This window comes from Dermacentor silvarum, chromosome 2 (genome assembly GCF_013339745.2).
Source record: "Dermacentor silvarum isolate Dsil-2018 chromosome 2, BIME_Dsil_1.4, whole genome shotgun sequence".
In the NCBI taxonomy this organism is placed as follows: Eukaryota; Metazoa; Arthropoda; class Arachnida; order Ixodida; family Ixodidae; genus Dermacentor; species Dermacentor silvarum.
Window position 1 is genome coordinate 39,681,505 of NC_051155.1, and position 20,264 is coordinate 39,701,768.

General features: G+C 46.2%; 1 protein-coding gene across 1 annotated transcript in view; it reads left to right on the forward strand.

The window, feature by feature from the left end:
• LOC125943401 (putative phospholipase B-like 2) overlaps positions 1-20,264 on the forward strand; it is a 123,683-nt gene that overhangs the window by 3,328 nt on the left and 100,091 nt on the right. The window lies entirely within an intron of this gene.

The following is a 20,264-nucleotide window of genomic DNA, read 5'->3' on the forward strand; positions in this document are numbered from 1 at the left end:
TTTTTTATTTTATTTATTTATTAATACTTGCAGGCCAATACTTTGGCCAAGCAGGAGGGGCATTACATCAAGCAAAAAGAAATACACACCGGCGTAAATAATTTGCATTACAGCAAGCAAAAAGAAAATACGACAGGTGTAAATAACGTAGCAGTAAAATGAACATTATGCATAAAAAGAAGCGGTGGGATCACTACTACGAATCACTAAATTCACAAAAATGCTTTTCCAATGCAGCCATGAAATCATCTGACTCAAATACACCAATGGGAAGTGATTCCCTCGCTCACCGTTCGGGGGAAGAAACCGTACTTGTAGGCGTTTGTTCTAGTGAAAATTGGTGCGAGCAAATATTCGTGACTGTGTCGTGTTCTTCTCGTAGTAGGCCGACATAACAGAAGCGGGTAACGCCATATTATTTTTTCCAGAAAGAGTATTGTGTAGTAGTATAAGGCGATTAATTTTTCTGCGTGTTTGTAGTGTCTGTATTCTGTTTTGTAACATTAATGAGGACGGGGAATCAGTTCTGGCATATTTTCCGTATATAAATCTCACAGCTTTTCTCTGGACTCGCTCCAGTTCCATGATGTCCTTTTTAGTATGCGGGTCCCAGACTTCTGCAGCATATTCTAATTTGGATCTCACTATTGCATTGTAGGCTAATATTTTAGTTCTTATAGGCGCATATTTAAGCTTTCTCTTTACAACCACAGTTTCTTTAATGCCGCTGAGCAGATATCCGAGATATGTGTTGACCATGTGAGTTTATTGGTAAGAGTAACGCCAAGATATTTATATTTTTCGACTTCGGTGATAACTCTGTTTTCAAGCTGGTAATTAAATTTGCTGGGAAATTTCTTTCTTGTTACGCGTAAAAGTACGGTTTTTTCTGCATTTAGCTGCATTCCCCAGTTGGAACACCAGTCAGAGATTGCTACAAGGCATCTCTGCAACACATCATGATCATCATGGGACACAATTTCCTTGAAAATAACACTGTCATCAGCGTATAACCGAATGGAGATATTAGCAGGAATAACATCAATCATATCATTGACATAAATTAAAAATAACAAAGGCCCTAACACACTGCCTTGTGGAACTCCTGAGGTGACCTGACGGGCACTAGAACTACAATTTCAAACTTCAACAAACTGTTCCCTATCTTTCAGGTACGCGCAAATCCACTGTACAATACCAAAAGGAAGTCCAATTTTTTCTAATTTATATATTAACTTACTATGAGGAACCCTGTCAAATGCTTTGCTAAAGTCCAGAAAAAGTACATCTATTTGTCCGGATAAATCAAGTATTTGGGAAAGTTCATGTACGGTTGTTACTAGTTGAGTCACCGTGGAGAGTCCTTTTCTGAAACCGTGCTGAAAAGGTGATAGTATGTTATGATCTTTCAAGAACCCTTGTATGAAACCAGCGACAATATGTTCCAATAGCTTGCAACTCGTGCTAGTAATAGATACTGGCCGGTAGTTTGAAACTGTGAGATAGTCTCCCTTCTTGTGTACCGGCACAACCCGCGCTTTGCGCCAGTCTGCTGGTATTTCTCCCAATGTTAAGGATAACTGAAAAAACTCTGAAATAAATTCCGATATTTGTTCGGCATATCGCCTCAAGAAGCATTGGGAATGTTATCAGGACCAGCAGATTTTTTCAAATTTATATTTAGGAGCAGCTCCAGGACACCCTCGCGAGTTATTAGAATGTCATTACCGACGGGCTATATGTGCTTGCAAGCGCAGTCTGATCTTGATCTGCAAACACACTTTGAAAATAAACATTGAAATGTTCTGCAATGCTGTGCGCATCCTCTATTTCAATTCCATTAACTTTAATGCTATCTATCTGCTGTTTCCTTTGACTTAGGTGTAACCAAAACTTTTTCGGATCACTAGAAAGAAATTCTTCAATATTCGTGCTATAAAACCTATCTCTGGCCGAATTTACCTTTATCAGTAATTCTTGTTTCAGATGCTCAATTTGCGGGGTCATCGTTTTGTTCCTCTTTCTCAATCTTTTAATTTTACGCTTGGTTGGATAATTTCCCGATTTATCCAGGGATTCATCCGTTGTTTTCGAACAGCTTTTAAAGGTACAAACTATTCAGTGCAGTACTTTACAGTATCCTGAAATCGTTGCCATGAGAGCTCAACATTATTATCACTTATCTTAAGATGTGTATCTAGATAATCTATGACTGCTACATCATCGGCCTTAGTGAAGTCTCTGATTGTTTTTACGGTTCTATGACTTTGGTGCATTTCCGCTGGAACATTCCAGCAAAAAGATATGAGCTTGTGATCGGATATGCCAGGCTCGACCACTGCCGTTCCACCAAAAAATATTTCGCTCAGGAGCAAAAGATCAAGAACATTATTTCCCCGGGTATTATTATTAATAACCTGCTGGAGGTTAAGATTGAGCACAATGTCTATCGCCAAGTCACCGGAAACCGACGAACCATAATTTAAGTGATTCCAGTTTAAACATGGCAGGTTAAAATCACCTGTTATTATCAAGTTTTTTTCGCGCAGTCTTAAAAGGTGATCATACAATATATGCATATATGAGTCATCGGCACCTGGAGCTCGATATACAGAACACAAGAAAAACGACAGTCCCCAGATAGACACCTTCAAGAACAAACTTTCGTGTCCCATGATTTGATCTGCAACTGTTACATGAACATCGGACTTCGTTACGACTGCAATGCCGCCACCGCGAGAACCCCTATCTTTTCTATACAGGCGATAGTTTGGTGGAACGATTTCATCGTCACGAATGGCTTCATGCAACCAAGTTTCGGAAATGACGCAAACATGGGGATCATATAACAAAAGCAAATCTTCTAACTTATCGGTTTTATTTACAATACTTCTGGCATTGAACGAAAGTAGCCGGAGCTGATGTACCTGCAAGCGCTAGCTTTCGGTTGCTGAGCAGTTCGTTACAAATTTTTGTTTGCGGCGCCATGAGCTGTCAGTTGCAGAAATCTTTTTGCGGGAGTTCGAGGCGTCATCCCAAGAAAAGTACTGGTCATCAATTCGGAGCTTGTCGTGTATTAGCTGGACCTTCTTTCCGCTATCTTTATCTGCCTTCGCACTATTCCAAAGCAACTTGCGTTTCCGCCTCGTGTCTGCGCAGTAATCACCCTGGATAGAAATATTTGTCCCTTTTAGCTTGCGTGCATTTTGCATGACTGAATGCTTTTCCGCGTAGTCCTGAAAATACACGATAATCGGCTTGCCCTCTGAACTCTTCCCTAGCCTATGTATTCTGGCCACCGATGTACAGCTCACGCCCATTTTTTCCAAAAACACTTTGTTGATAACTTTGTCGCGTAACAATGATGCAGTTTCATTGGGAATTTCGGGAATGCCAAAAACTATCAGATTTGATCGCTTGTTGCGATCTTCCAGGTCGATCAGTTTGGCTTGCTGTGATTTGAGTGTCTTTTCCATTTTGCCTACAGTTGCAACCAAGTCAGCAGCTGCGCTCGTATTTGTTTTTACGTGTTCTTCCAACTGAGTGAAACGCTTCTCAAAACTAACGAGAGCTTTTTCCGTAGTTTCAAGGCGCGTCTTCAAGGCCGATATATCATTTCTTATTGCCTGTTGTCCATCCATCAATGATTTAAACATTTCTTCAACAGTTGGCCCAGGGTTTTCCTCGACGTCGCCACACATCATCAATTTGCAAGAACAAAAACAATCATAAGCTATACTTATACAAACTTTGGGGCACGGCAGAACCACTAAAAATCTATTATCACTACGTAACGAACAGTTGTGACCAACCTGTACGAAGAAAACGCATCGCATGGTGAATGACCTGCGCCAAGCGCTTTCGCCGTGCCCACTGAAAATCCTCGGGTCTGGTAGAGACTTTATAAAGGCAGAGGCTGGTGACGTCACGAATCCATGGCTTGGGCGAAGGGGCGGGTCCGGGATGACGCCGTGTATCCGAGCTTCATCGCTGATGTCGCTTGATGTGATTCATATTACATTAAAAATCTTACTTTCTGCGCTTTCTAATGACAGCTAGTAGAATCGCCTAGCGTAAGGCGTCTACCTCACGCCAATGACAGCAGTAGGAGCAAAGAACTGTACTTGCTATACTAGACTTTGTTGTACGGAGTTTCCGGCAAAACTGTTCCACATAACAAAATTAAGTTTGCGGGGCATTTAAATGAAATGTTGTACAATGTTTCTATGAAAGAGATATTGCGCGTAAAGCAATTAAAATTATATTCGCTCCAATGAAAATGGGAAGAACAATAGATGTTTATAAATCAATATCTTTTGTTTCCTTTTCAGCGCTGAACAACAATATTTAGTGGTCTTCTAGACTACATTCTGGCTTATGATCTATGCGAAATTATTTTGTGTTATTGTGAACAGTTTACGAGTTATTATTACTTCAAATTGGCAATTTATGGCTATACTTGGTCGTGTATTACCGAAGAAGCGGCAAAGCTCTTAAAGCTGGAACACTGAAATTTTCAATAATAAAGTGGCAAGCCATTCTCTCGGATACTTTGGAGAGAAAATTGTCTTGTGTTTATTGGGAAATCTACAGGGGGGCACTGAATTTAAATAATTTTTATGCAGGCCAGGTATGTGCAAATTGACAATCTTTTTCATGTACACGCTAATTCAAAAACAAGTGTTGCAGATGAGTAGATCCATACAGTTGAAGCTAAATATTTCTACATAATTACCTGTCTCGTTGGGAAAATTGATTAAAACTTAGAGCGTGACTCCAACCAAATAAGGGAATTAATTAGCCCAACGTTTCGGAGCCAATTCGGCTCCTTCTGATTATCTGTTCTCTGCCAAGACTACGAAAAACCGAAGAAAGACCCCACCACAAGGACCCAATCAGTAGTGAATAAGACGCTGGTCTAAATATTCCGAAAGCACCCAAATTCTTGAAATCTTCATGTAAAATTAATGTGCAGGAACGTGTCCGAACCAGCCTTTTACGGCTTGTCAAAACTCCATAAACCCGGAATCCCCTTACGTCCAATCGTACCCTTTTCGTGCTCCCCACTTCGATCACTAACCACATACTTGCACCAGATTATATCCACCCGCACCGGAAGGACAGCATCCCATGTGCGCAACCCCGAAAACTTCATCAAGATCACATCAAATGTATGTCTCGAAGATGATGAATGCCTAGTATCTTTTGATGTGATCTCTTTGTTCACCAGAGTGCCAATTCAGTTAGGTATATCCACTACTAGAGTTGCCCTGGAACGCGACGATACCCTCAATGAGAGAACCCCTTTGAGTGTAGTAGAGATCTGCCGACTTCTTGAGCTGTGCCTCTCAAATACCTACTTCATCTTCCGAAGCAGCTACTACAAGCAGGTGAAAGGAACTCCCATGGGGGCCTCAATTTCCGTTACCATGGCTAACCTAACCAGGGAGAATAAAGTGGAGAGAGCCCTGAGCACTTCTTCCCCGAAGCCAAAAGTTTTCCTCAGGTACGCAGATGATTGCTTCTGCATCGTGAAAACGTCACAAGTCGAAAACCTGCAGAGTCATTTAAATTCCATAGGCCCTGATACACAGTTCACGTATGAGCGCCAACAAAACGGATTGCTTCCATTCCTAGATGCACAAGTTACAAGATCCGACGGCAATCTAAAATTTTCAGTCTACCGAAAACCAACCCACACGGGCCGCCACCTCCACTCAGCATCCAACCATCCGCCAAACCACAAGGCATTTGTTGTGAATACTTTATTTAAAAGAGCCGATAATCATTGCTCATTGGAATCAGATCAAAAGAAAGAAAAGAGAACGGTTCTCAACTAACTTAGAAGGGATGGCTGTACAACGGAATAAATTCGAAAAACCACCCGACAACAAAAAAGAAGGAACTACTAGACCTCCAATTGTTGACTTCCCCCCGTCGACAGAAACGAGTGTCCATCCCATACGCCAAAGGTACCAGCGAAGCTCTCAGCATCGTAACATCCTAACACCATCCTAACATCACTAACATCCTTTGCTGCAAAATATTAGACCACATGATATGTGCGCACTTCAATTTCCTCGATACCCGTTCCTTCATCAATCGTCCTAAGCATGGGTTTCGGAAAACCACTTTTTGTGAAACGCAATTGTTAAGTTTTGCTAACGACCTGTCCTGTAAAGCTGAGCTTGAATCCGACACCGATTGCATAATAATTGACTTTGATAAGGCTTTCGACTCGGTGTCAGATTGTTTACTCATTTTCAAACTTAGTAAGCATAACATAGATGCCAATGTGCTCTCGTGGAATAAAAAATATCTGCTTAACCGTAGTCAGTATGTGCCGGCCATTAATTTTTGTTCAACTGCAACTGCGTTAACATGCGATGCCTTGCAGGGGTCTGTTCTGACCCGTCTGCATTTCCTGAGTTACACAATAGACCTTCCCGCTCATAGGCGCCGACTACGGAGGGGCTCTGGGGCTCGAGCGCCCCCCCCCCCCCCCCGGAATCTTCCCGAGGGGGGGGGGGGGCTGAGCCCCCTACCTCCCCACCCCTAAAATGTCATTACAGGAGTTCTGTTACCCACATAATTTGCGAATTCTCTTGCGTTGCCTCCACATTTGCACTTTTGTTATGGCTACAAGCTTACGGCACTATTGTTGGCGCGGACTTGCACTACTTTTAATTTATACTTACGCTTTATTTCGGCAAATCCTGACAATAGGAGGACAAGCGCATTAGAAGCACCAGCGGCGGCTACCTCATCCGTGTTTCCTCGCTTTAACATTTTTTTATTTCCGCTGAGAACTCGCACAGACACAATATCTTGAAATTTATACAAAGGACAAAGTTTATTATATTTTTTAAAGAGAAGGAGGTAGTCAACTGAATGGATAGCCTATACCTAGAGAATGAATATGTCGATGTATGTTCACCTTACTTCAAATTATTTGCGGGCTTTTTTGACCCCCGAAAAAAAACCTACAGACTTCAGTGACCCCTTCGCAAGAGTCTTCTATCAAGGGCATGTGAAAAGCACGTCAGTGATATGTGTCTCAATATTGATTCTCTTTCCAGTAGGCAATGCTAACGACTAGCGACAAAATAAAATAAAAAAGCTGTTCTAATTATTTACAACATTTACGCATTAGGGATGTAAACATCGCCTCTTGCATGCAGAGGCGATAAATATACGGGGCGCTTCAGCAAACACTCTCAAAAAATGTTTAAAGGTTGCCTGTGGCAGATAGCACAATTCTAGTTCATGAGCTGGTCTACTCGACGAGGTGGACAATACTTGCACAAAAAAATGAAATGCATAATCCACTAATTTAAAAAATCACCAATTAGGTTTTTAACATATTAACTTATGGCCCGTGTTGCAATTTACAAATTCTATCCGTGGAATTCGCAAGGCGGATGCACTAGGAACTAATTCTCAGGATGGCACCAGTTTCGAGATATTAATTCCTGAACATTGCGGAGAAAGCATTGGCATTCCAGTTACTTTTGCGCTCAACCTCCATGGTTGTTTAGTGTCTATGGCGTTGGACTGCTAAGCTTGAGATCGTGGGATCAAATCACGGCCACGGCGGCTGCATTTCGATGGGTCGAAATGCTAGAACACCCGTATATTTGGATTTAGGTGCACGTTAAAGAACCCCAGGTGGTCTAAATTATTCTATAGTGACTACGGCGTGCCTCATAATCAGATCGTCGTTTTGGCACGTAAAATACCATAATTTGTTCTTTTCATACTTTTGTGCTTTGATGCATAAAACGACGTTGTATTGAGAAAGTGACTGGCACGCCAATGTATTTCTCCGCAAAGTTAGAGAATTAATATATCGACACTGGTGTTCATCAGGCCCGCGACGCTGCAGAGAGGCTGGGCCTTTCTGTACCGACGTGGGAGCGGCCCGCGACAAGCCGACGCGCGTTCCGAGGGACCGTAATAAAGTTTTATAATACCATACCATACTGGTGTTAGCCTGAGATTTAGTTCAAGGTGGATCCGCAGTCCACGCCTAGAATTTGTAAATTGCAACATGGGCCATAAGGTAATTAGCTAAAAATTTAATTGGTTAATTTTGTTAATTCGTCAATTATGCATTTCCATTTTTGTGCCAGCAAAGGCCGCCTCTTCGAGTAGACGAGCTCATGAACTAGAATTCTACTATCTGCCTCAGGCCGCGTTTAAAAATTTTGGAAACTGTTCGCTGAAACACCTTGTGTATAGAATTCACTCCGTAACCGAAATGATGCCAAGGCGGATTCACTCAAAATCAGAATAAATAGAAGTCTAGAAGTCATGCGCAGCAGCGCTTATACTCGGACTCAAAGTACTAAAAAAATAAAAGAGTGTAGTTTGGCCGGGAAGGCGAAGCAGTATTAGTGATAGCGAAGAAGAAGACAATTACACGAAGGAAGATTCTTACCGTGTGAAACCGTGTAAGGATCGCACCCGTGTAAGGGCCGCACCCATAACTTGAAAGCCAATATATATATATATATATATATATATATATATATATATATATGTACATATATTGCAACGTGATTTATTCACGTGTAAACGTCAATGAAGGCGAGAAACGTCAGGCGAACGTCAAGAAGCGGCGAGGCGACCAGCAGCCAAAATCCGGGCAAGCGCAAGCTCGGGGCGCGTGGTTAGCACCAACACTGTGGCTTGCTTGCTCACTGTTTCGTCGTCGTCTTGTCTTCTTCATTACATTGGCCCTCGGGAAATAGCGTAGCCATCCTGACGACTTAAGGCGTTGACAGTATAGCGGGGTCATAATAGGGCTTGAGGCGACTCACGTGAACGATTTCTCGACCACGACGACGTAAGTCTTGGGACGGTGTCAAAGGCTCAACGTCATAATTGACTGGAGATGTCCGAGCGAGGATGCGGTAGGGCCCATGATATCGGGCCAATAATTTAGACGAAAGGCCAGGCTACTCGGAGGAATCCAAAGCCAAACTAGGGAACCGGTCGCGAAAGTAGTGAGAGATCGGTCGGTGTCGTGCCTGAGCTTCTGGTGACCTTGGTCCTCGGTTGTCAATGAACGGGCCAATTGACGACAATCTTCGGCGTACTTGGCGACATCAGAAATTGCAGCGTACTCAGATGAGTCAGGTGTGTAGGGAAGCATAGTGTCCAGCGTGCATGATGGCTCACGTCCGTACAAGAGAAAGAACGGCGAGAATCCTGTAGTCGCGTGCGTAGCAGTGTTGTACGCATATGTGACGAAGGGAAGGACGGTGTCCCAATTGGTCTGGTCTGACGCCGTGTACATCGTAAGCATATCCCCCAGAGTGTGATTAAATCGCTCAGTGAGGCCATTAGTTTGCGGATGATATGCACTTGTCATGCGATGAACGATGTTACACTGAACGAGCAAGGCTTGAATAGCACCAGACAGGAAAACACGTCCCCTGTCGCTTAAAAGTACACGGGGAGCACCGTGGCGCAGTACGAAGTTGCGTAAGATGAAAAACGCAACGTCTCTTGCTGTGGCTGTGGGCAAAGCTGCAGTCTCGGCGTAGCGCGTGAGGTGGTCCACGCCGACAATTACCCACCTATTCCCAGAGGTGGTCGAGGGAAGCGGGCCGTATAAGTCGATACCGACGCGGTCGAATGGATGGGCCGGGAAGGGAGAGGCTGAGGTGTACCGGCCGGGCGTTGAGGTGGAGTCTTGCGCCGCTGACAGGCAGTGCAAGCACGTATGTACTTGCACACAAATGCATACATGCCGCGCCAGTAGAATCGCTGCCGCAGGTGATTGTAGGTCTTGAGAACGCCGGTGTGAGCACTTTGTGGGTCAGAGTGGAACGCAGTGCATATGTCCGCGCGCATGTGGCGAGGGACAACTAGATGCCACCTCCGGCCATCAGACGCGTAATTCCGGCGATAAAGGAGATCGTCGCGAATAGTGACATGGGCGGCTTGGCGACGTAGCGTTCTTGAGGCAGGATAAGTGGATGGGTCAGTGAGAAAGTCAAGGAGTTGACAAATCCACGCATCCTTGCGTTGCTGCGACGACATGTCTGCAAGTCAATAGTCGACAAGGGAGCCGAAGAGGCTGACGGAGAAGCCGTGTCAGACGCTAGCGGTGAGCGGGACATTGCATCAGCGTCCGAGTGTTTGCGGCCGGATCGGTACACAACACGGATGTCGTAATCTTGCAGGCGAAGCGCGCCAACGACCGAGGCGTCCCGAGGGATCTTTCAGCGACGAGAGCCAGCATAGAGCATGATGGTCCGTGACGACGTCGAAAGGGCGGCCATAAAGGTACGGACCGAAACTTAGCCTAAGCCCAAATTATGGCGAGGCACTCTTTCTCGGTGACAGAATAATTACGCTCGGCTTTCTTGAGCGTTCGACTCGCGTAGGCAACGACGTATTCTTGGTATCCTGGTGTCTTTTGAGCCAATACCGCACCTAGGCCAACACCGCTGGCGTCAGTATGGATCTCCGTAGGCACATTAGCGTCAAAGTGACGAAGTATTGGTGGCGACGTTAGTAAGCGCCGTAGCGTTCGAAAAGATTCGTCGCATTCCGTTGATCAAGCAGACAGGCCGTTAGAGGCGGTCAGAAGGTTGGTAAGAGGCGCGATGTTGGTAGCAAAGTCGCGCACAAATCGACGAAAATACGAGCACAGCCCAATGAAACTTCGAAGGGTTTTCAAGGAATTGGGCTTGGGATATTTGGCTACGGCACGGAGCTTCGCGGGATCCGGAAGAACTCCCTCCTTGCAGACGACGTGGCCTAGTATCGTCAACTGGCGTGCAAAGTGGCACTTCTTTATGTTAAGTTGAAGGCCAGCAGAGGTGAGGCACGTGAGAATCGCACGAAGACGAACAAGGTGAGTTGGAAAATCGCGAGAAAAAACGACGATGTCGTCAAGGTAGCAGAGGCAGGTATTCCACTTGTAGCCACGAAGGATGTTATCCATCATCCGGTTCGAAAGTAGCTGGGGCGTTGCACAATCCAAACGGCATGACGTAAACTCGTACAGTCCGTCAGTAGTGACAAAAGCCGTCTTAGATCGGTCAGGGTCGGCCATTGGAACTTGCCAGTAACCCGAGCGCAAATCCAGTGACGAGAAATATTCTGCCCCTTGCAAACAATCGAGAGCATCATCGATGCGGGGCAAGGGATATACATTCCTTCCGAGTTATCTTAATGAGGCGGCGGTAGTCAACACAGAATCGGATCGATCCATGCTTTTTGCGCACAAGTACAACAGGAGAGGCGCAGGGGCTCTGGGACGGCTGAATGACACCACGCGTAAGCATATCATCCACTTGTTCATTGATAATACGCCGTTCTGCCGCAGAAACTCGGTATGGTCGTTGGCGTAAGGGCGCATGGGAACCGGTGTCAATGTGGTGTGTGACGCTGGTTGTCCGACCTAAAGATGGTTGAGCGCAATCGAAGGAGGAGCGGAAGTCTCGAAGAAGGGCCAGGAGTGCGCTGCGTTGTGTTGTCGATAGATCGGCAGCAATAGAAGGGTGGAAACTGTCTGGACCCGAAGGTTTGGGAACAGGTGATGTCATTGCATTCAGTTGAAGATGAGGTTGGTCCTCTGCAAACTCGAGGGAGCGCAGGAGATCAGCACCGTTGAATGTGACCCAAAGATTCCCCACGAAGTAATGTAACGGAAGATGGGAGCCAGTTGGAAACTAACATAGTAGTAGCACCCGATTCAACCGTAAGTACAGCAAACGGTAGTCGTAGGCCGCGACGGCGGAGAAGTACCTCCGACGGGGCAAACAGAACAGTTCCGACAGGGGCGGCCGTAAAGGACAGAGGGACAAGGGTCGACGTTTCAGGGGCAATATCTGTGTCCGCAGCAACGACAAGTTTGTGAGCGTCGGGATGATAATCCACCAAAAGAGAGGTTTGCAGTGGCGTAAGGGCCACTTCTGCACGGGAGCAGTCTATGACGGTGCGATGACGTGAAAGGAAGTCCCATCCGAGAATAACGTCGTGGGAGCATGACGGCAGCACGAAAAACTCGATGACAAAGTTCACCTTGAATAACGACACGTGCGGTGCAAACAGCTGAAGGCGCGATGCAGTGTGAGCTGGCAGTACGGAGCATTAGTCCCGAGAGCGACGTGGCCACCTTTTTGATCTTGCGGCATAGGTTTTCGCAGATAACAGAAACAGTGGCCCCCGTGTCAATAAGCGCTAATGCGGCGGTTCCTTCAACGTCGACGTCAATAATGTTTTGCGGCGAAATAGATGGAGGCTTTGAGCAGTTCGACGCGCATGCAGCTCTTGCCTCCGGAACTGCAGCGATCAGTTTCCCTCCTCCGTAGGAGGTCGGCGACGCATGGGTGATAGCGTCGTCGTGGAGACAGGGACCGGCGGTGAGCAGAGGCTGGTTGATCGTCAGGGACGTACCTTGGTGGCGACCGGGCAGACGAAGGAACAGGGCTGCCCATGACGTCAAATGGCGAAGGTGGACATCGGCGACAGTGGTGGGCGACGTGTCCAGTGACACCACAGGCGAAGCAGATGGGCCTATTGTCTGGCGTTCGCCACGCGTCGGGGCGGCGGAGGAACGGAGCCGAAGGTCTCGCGAAGGCGAGCGGCGCCGCATTCGCGGTCGTCGGCCAGGCATGGATCGGCATCGCAGGTCGAGCATACGGCGCAGGATGTGGAGGGGGCCGAGCCGTGACGGAAGCGTAGGTAAGTGGCGCAGTGACGGGTGGTTGGTGAGTCACAGGCGAGAGGGCCTCAGCAACCTGGGTCGGAATTACGTGTTGAAGGTCCGGAGCCAAAGACTGCGAAAGCTCGTGCGTGAGAGGTAGCAATGAAAGCTGACGCCCTACCTCTTCACGGATAAAGTCCTTGGTGGTAGATAGCAGCGGCTGTTGATCGGCAGAGTGGGCAGCTAGCTGCAAGCTCGATAGTGTGTCTGGCGTCATGAGGGCTTGGCGGGCGATCGTGCGCTGCCTACGCAACTCATCAAAGCTTTGACACAAGGAGACGAGTGCCGCGATCGTGGTGGGATTTCTCGCGCGCAGCATCTGAAAAGCGTCGTCCTCGATGCCCTTCAGTATGTGCTTGATTTTCTCCCCCTCTGTCATGGCGGGGTTGACGCGATTGCAGAGATTCAGCACATCATCTATGTAGCCCGTGTAATTCTCCCCTGGATGTTGCGCACGTTCACGCAAGCGCTGCTCTGCGCGAAGCCTGCGGGCTGTAGGCCGACCAAAGACGTCCGAAATGAAAGTCTTAAAAACGGACCAAGTGGGTATGTCGGTCTCGTGGCTGCGATACCACAGTTGCGCGAAGTCCGCGAGATAAAACATGACGCGATTCAACGTCGTTGAATCATCCCATTTGTTATTGGCACTGACCCGTTCGTATGTCGACAACCTGTCGGCAACATCGGAGTCACCTGAGCCGCTGAAGATGGGCGGATCCCGCTCACGGTACACGGCGCTGCAGGTGGCAGGCGCTGCCGAAGGGTCAGTCTGAGTCGAGGTGTCGTAGACCATCATGGGTGCAGGAACCGAAGGGAGCGTCCGGGAGCGGAGTTCCAGGGTGGTGCGGGGGACCTACGCAGCCTCCACCAAATGCAACGTGATTTATTCACGTGTAAACATCAATGAAGGCGAGAAACGTCAGGCGAACGTCAAGAAGCGGCGAGGCGACCAGCAGCCAAAATCCGGGCAAGCGCGAGCTCGGGGCGCGTGGTTAGCACCAACACTGTGGCTTGCTTGCTGACTGCTTCGTCGTCGTATTGTCTTCTTCATTACAATATATATAGAGAAGACATCCGACCGAGAAGCAATCGCGTTCCGTGCGCTGATTCTGATCGGGCTCAACAGCGAATTGATCGCGCGCAGCATACTTTCGCGCGTCGCTACTGGATGTCGAGAGAGGCGATCGCGGAGGTTTACGGCGGATTTCATACCGTAGTAGGAAAAAGGAGGTCAAATGGCCCGGTCCCATGAAAGGCTCGTCAAAATCGCGGCAGAAAAGTGTGGCCCTTACAGGAGTCTATACGTTAGTTATAGTGTCTATATAAATTGTAGTAAACATTCGCCTAAAATTAAAATAGTAAGCATAGTGGACATAGTAAGCACGGACCATGTAAACCTGTAAATACCTCACTGGATGATCCCGAGCACTCGCTTTCACAACGCAAGCATTGTGAAGAACGCCGGCAGCGGAGGCGAACGTTCGTACAGCCGCGCGATTCACCGCAACTCTGAAAATTAGATTCATCATCATTATCTGTCTATTTTTATGTTCACTACTGACGGCCTCTGTGAGTGATCTGCGATGACCTCTGTTTCTTAACTCTGCAACACTAGGGGCGCAGAAAGGCGGCCCGGCAAGGCAGACAGCGCCCACGAAGTTAGCAGCCATCCCTGGTCGCCCATTATCATTGCACCCACCCTTGATTACCAACAATTAGATATGGCATGCGGGCCCCATAAGCGTCAGCCGCGCACAGTTATTCACAGTTGCGGCAGGGCTAGAGGAGAAGACGCGTTCTCTCCTTCCAATTCGCGTTTCATTACGTGACCTACAACTAACCCGAATATTGAGCGCGTGGGAAATAATGCCCGTCAAGCCGCCATCCTTTTCGGCTCACTGTTACGTGCTTTTTCCCGCACCCACAGGGTATGGGTCGCTCATGTACATGGCTTTTGGATTTAATGCGGAACATCACGTCGACGACAACCGCGACAATTTGCCCGCGGTGTCGATATAAGTGCTTTCGCCATAAAGGTAGAAATAGGAAATTGTTAGCAGAGCGTATATAATATATATATATATATATATATATATATTTCGGAAAGCTGGTCGCCCCCCCCCCCCCCCCCGGAAAAATGAAAACTTGCCGCCTATGTTCCCGCTGGCCTTCGCTTGTTTAACGGCCGGTTTGGGCAGTGGTTATTTAATCTAGCAAGAAATTACAACCACACGGATTCATATCATTTTCAGCTGTATAGTGCACTATGCAGTAAACGAATGTACTTTACCCAGACTTTTCTCGAATTCTATTCACACGAGTAATTAAGAACGCCGAAGTCTGGCCGGCTAAATGCCACGCTTCACTTAATCGCGCAAGAATACTTGTTTTCACATGCGTGACAAAGAAAGCTAACTGTACAACTACATGTTTTCTGCTCACCAAGCCTGCTGACGTCAAATGGAAGTCATCAAACGAGTTGAGACAGCCAGGATAAGAGGACATGGTTATGGTATGGCCGGGCACAATGCGACCTGCAGTTAAGGCAGAAAGGCGTATTTAAAAAATGTTTTCCATTAAGGAGTTCAGCAATATTGCATTGTAATGTAAATAAACAAGGTATGAGTTTGTATAAGATACATAAAAAGATGCGCTTGTTGAACCCAATCAGGTCAAGTATCCTATATTTTAGGGAAACTCATGACGCAATCCCCAGCTGCTTAAGCCCCTCCACCTCCGTTCGACTGTCGCCCAAATGACTATGATACCGTCACCTTGTGGCGACGGTGAAGAACGTCATAGAAAAACTGGTAATTAATCACGAAACTAACGTTTACTGGGCGAACCTGTGCCCACAAAAGCAAGTGGCACTCGAATACAACGATAGCGACGAGCACAGTCAGAGATTGTCGAAATCTTATCTAGGGTGAGACGCGTCGGCTAAATTTACATGACTCTTCCACGGTTCCAGCGTAGTCGCTGGTACTCGCATACCTTCCAGAAAGTACAACACAATTCGCGTGGCGCATACAATCTGATTACACAACGTCCCGCGCAACATAGACAACACATGTAATCGGTTACAACAATCGAGTATGTTCTGATACATGCAGGCGCGTGTTGCGCCGGGCGATAGCACCTTTTCTTAGCCGGTGACAGGAAAAACGATAAACATAAATGCGTGTCACTATATCGAACTGTCGCCTTCTCTGCCGGTTCCTGATGGAGCTCTTCATCACTTTGCTGCCCCGACATTCAAGTGCAGTGTGACGTCACCATACAGCACGCAGTTCTGAGTTTCACAGCCAACCGGAGTTGCATTTCAGTCGTAAACTGTGGTTTAACCAAGTAAATTCTACCGCAAGGAATTTCCCTTTCCCAATTTGAACCTTTAAGGCACCTTCACACCGATGCCGGAGCGAGCTAGCGGACAGGCGGATCCGGCAAGCGGCCGCGGATTGCGCACGGACCGATTTTATCCATGCGGAAAAGTTGGCCGCTTTGGGCGCAGCCAATCAGAACCCGACACGGCTGAAGCGCTGGTGACCGAATGTGGACGAGAGCATACAAACGCTTTCTACCACGGCTGAACCGGCTGTGTTTTCTGTGGAACATCTTCTGGGCACAATCAAGCAGTACCCGGTCCTGTACGACAAATTAACCCAAGGTATCAGGAAGCCGACTATAATAAAAGGGCTATGGAAGAAGATTGCGCAGGATTTGGGTGCGACTGTTAAGTGCGAGGTGGCGGCACTTCCCTGAAAGTGCGAGATGCTCCGCATTGCCCGGCGGCGCGGGTAGCCAGAAAACCCGGCCGGTCTGAACAGCAACGCGCACTCGCCGCGTCATCGCTTTGAAAATCCGCTTGGCTGCATGGCCACACCGCATTCAGTGTGAACGTAACTTTAGATGGTCATCACGGGGTGGCCTATTCCTCTGACAATAGAGCAGATCATAGCAGGTCTGGAAAATGTGCCTTTTTTGCTGATTCCACCATTTAAAAAAATTATTGCATCGCACTTTTTACCTGCCCAAGCCGGAGGCCTCTGCCGTGTTTTGTTTTCCTAGAGAAATGGTTTCGACTTTGATGATTACCGCATACGCCAGGCGCTCGCTGTCAAGCATCGAAATAATACTGGCGGTGCTGCTAACGTTCACCGAAGACTGTTTTGAACATCTCTATCGGCACCGGAAGCACTTTGTTGCAGAAAAGTTGATTTGTACATAACATATAAAGGTACTGTGCGAAATACATCAACGGCGGGAAAGTTAGGAGAGAGCACAGAAACAGTTGGTAGTCTGCGCTCTGTACTGTCTCTCTTCTAGCACTTCATGTATTTTGCGCAGTACGTTGCTTGTTCTATCGGCACGCGTGGTAATTCAAATTGATGTGAATAACATGCTCGATAAAAGAACATAATTTATTCGCCTTCGAGTCCCTCGGCATCGATAGAATCTAACCGACGCCAGCAGCAGCATGAGTTGGACCTCCACCAGCGCCCAGCGCAAACAGAGGCATCTCTGGCGGCCGGAAGGGCTCTTCATTGATTTTCACAGCAAAATCACATTGAGTTCACAGGAAAATAAACTTCCTTGATATGCGGCCCAAGAGAAATGCTTGAAATATTCGTTGGTGCATTTATAGGCACCAAAGAATATTCATTGGGCTACGAAGTTGCGAGCTTCGTATGCTTGCATCATCACGCTCAAATACTCTTTTTTTTTTCGCAATGTCAGCGTGTTCAAACCGATAACTAAAAGGCTGAGATGTAGATGCTCTACCACTACTCGAAAAGACATACCCTACCAAGTAAGAGAACTAGCGTTAAGGGCTAACTCTAACGTATCACAAGACCTGTTTATCGAGTCGTATTAAAGAGAGTTTCTACAGACATGAAAATGTTTTATTCATCGAAAGGAGCGCAACAAAAACACCTGGAGACCATGTAGAGCACAAATCAAATGTTCATGAATCACCAGGGATAATCCTTGTGGAGACGGCTGCTTCAAGTTAAAGAACAGAGAAACTTGATCGCCATGAGACTTGTACGTAACGAATGACATGTAATTATTTACTTGTAATCAATTACATTAATACATTATTTTGTAACTTAACGATTACCTTGTTTATTCGGTAACGCTTCTGTAATTTAATTAGTTGTTTCAGTAACCAATTTATTGTAAGTACATAGGCTATACTTTCAGCGCTTAATATCGACAGATCGAGCTATAGTGTCAAAGGGTTGAAAATACGTGCATGAGGGAACTCCTCCCCCCAATAAAATCCCTGCAGCTACGCCTCGATCATCTGTACAAGGCAGGCTTGAATAATTGCCCACCTCTATTGGAAGTCCAACGTCTGAGCTTCCTCCCTCGCTCACTCTTTCTCGCTCTTGAGAGCGCTTTTAGGCGAAATTTAGAACCTGCTGCTGAATTGTTCTGTGCTTAGGGTAAGTCTACGACTTCTCTGATATAGATGGAAGTTTTTGACTGTTAAACGCTTCCATTTCTGTCTATTTCATTCACGCGTGACTCATATTTATTTTAGTTTTAATTATTTTGTTTATTTAATTACCTCAAAATACCCCTGTTCCGGGGTTTTACATGAGGGATCTTCAACCATACATAGAAACATGTCAACAACAGGAAAGGAATGCTAATTATACAAGATTGGAATATAACTATCAATATCAAATCCAAACAAGTAGCAAATACAATACATACGCGTGTAGCAATAAAATAAATAAATAGGGGAATGTGTAATAGTCAGCGCCGTGATCGAGTGAATAAACTTTATTTCGGAGAGGCAGTAAAAAATACATCTTTGTGATTGCAACTCACCAACAGTATTTGAGGGTGGAGTATTATGCAGCTTTTAATTAAATTGCACAACATATTTGTCCACCTTCTCAGGAAGCATCAACGTTTGCTGGCGTCCATCACAGTTAGTTGTTTAAGTATAAATGACTAACAAATGAAGGGCGCCGGGAGAAGGTCCACCAGATGTTGGCCGACAAATTGAAAGGGTAGCTCTATGGCTCGTTAGCGACGGCCACTTCGGATGTTGATACCAAAGAATGACCAATACACGATTTGCAGTTTTCACTGGTCTTTTAGGGAGCGCTTTCGTCTAACCCCAGCAACAATGAAGCGCTGAACTTCATAGAGTACCCACACCGCAAGCGTCGTGGCATTTATTAACCACAGTATTGTGATGGTGTTCGTTGTGTAGGTGGTGGTGATTTGTTAGCAACTGAAGGGTTTAGCCAGGCCTTCCAGGCCAGCAACTGCTTCTCCTAGGCGTCTCTAAACAAGGTTACTGCAGTATGTTGGCATATGCCCATCAAACCAGTATATCTTAGGAATGCAAGAAAACTTGAAGATTCCTTGTAGGAACACACGGTGTTGCAGATACGCATGAAGAAGATCCTTCTTTTGCAGGTCCCCAAACAGAGCGTCTATTTCTTTTATCTCGGTATTTTGGAGAAGACCACATAATGCTTTCAATGTGTCTCTTCGCATAATCGATGCGCCCCGTCCTAAATAGCCACGCTGGTGCATTAGCACATCCCATATTTTGAGCAAGGTGTTCCGACGTGACACGTAACAACACGTAACAACAAAGTCAATGAGTTTTCAGTGTCGGCATATATACCTTCAATGAAAACGAGGAAAGATTACCGAAGGAAATATTCAAAGCAAATTCTTAGTGAAGATAAAGAAGGTATGGAGAGGCCGCATTGAAAGAGCCAGTCGAGCTTTTTCTATATGCCGTATTTTTTCCATGTTAATAAAATCGGGGCAGAAACAACGCTTAAATACCTGATTACTTTTAGCAATTGCTCAATTACCTTCCGTAAAGCTGTAGTTTGGTAACTGTAATCAAATACATGTTAAAAATAAGTATTTGTAATTATAATTGCTTACTTCTTTTCTGTAACGTGTACAAGTGGTATCGCCATACAAACATGTACGGCAGTTTGTCAAGATGGTGGCTACTCTGTACCACTGTGGCACATTTTGCAAAAATATTTATTTTTTCTAACTCCAAGAGGGTAAACTGTCTAACCGTCTTGCCGAATCCCCATTTCACAGCCTGGCAGACTGTGCTCATCCCAGAATTGAATCTCTACTAGAACAGCGTCAGTTAGGAACCAGCATATGGCCTCCCTTCCCCCTCTTCCTTCACTTCTTCAACGTTCAACAACCCATTCAATAACCTATACTGCTGGGGCGTGCGCACTCGATGTTCACGGAAACTGCCCTCCAGATCACTGCAACTAAGGTCTAGATAAAGTAGGTGCTCGCAAAGAACGCCCTACGCTCGATCGGCTCACCTTCAGGATGCAGAATAACGAGAAGGTGTGAAGTTTACGTCGCAAATGAAGCAAACGCCACAATGGACACTAGGAGCGCGCGCGCAATACAATTCTTGCATAAACTTGGCTGGTGACAGCAAATAAGTTAGTCACTCAAAATCTATCGCGACAAATTGCTTGCTGGTAAATGAGGAACGCTAAATCTAAATAAAGACAAA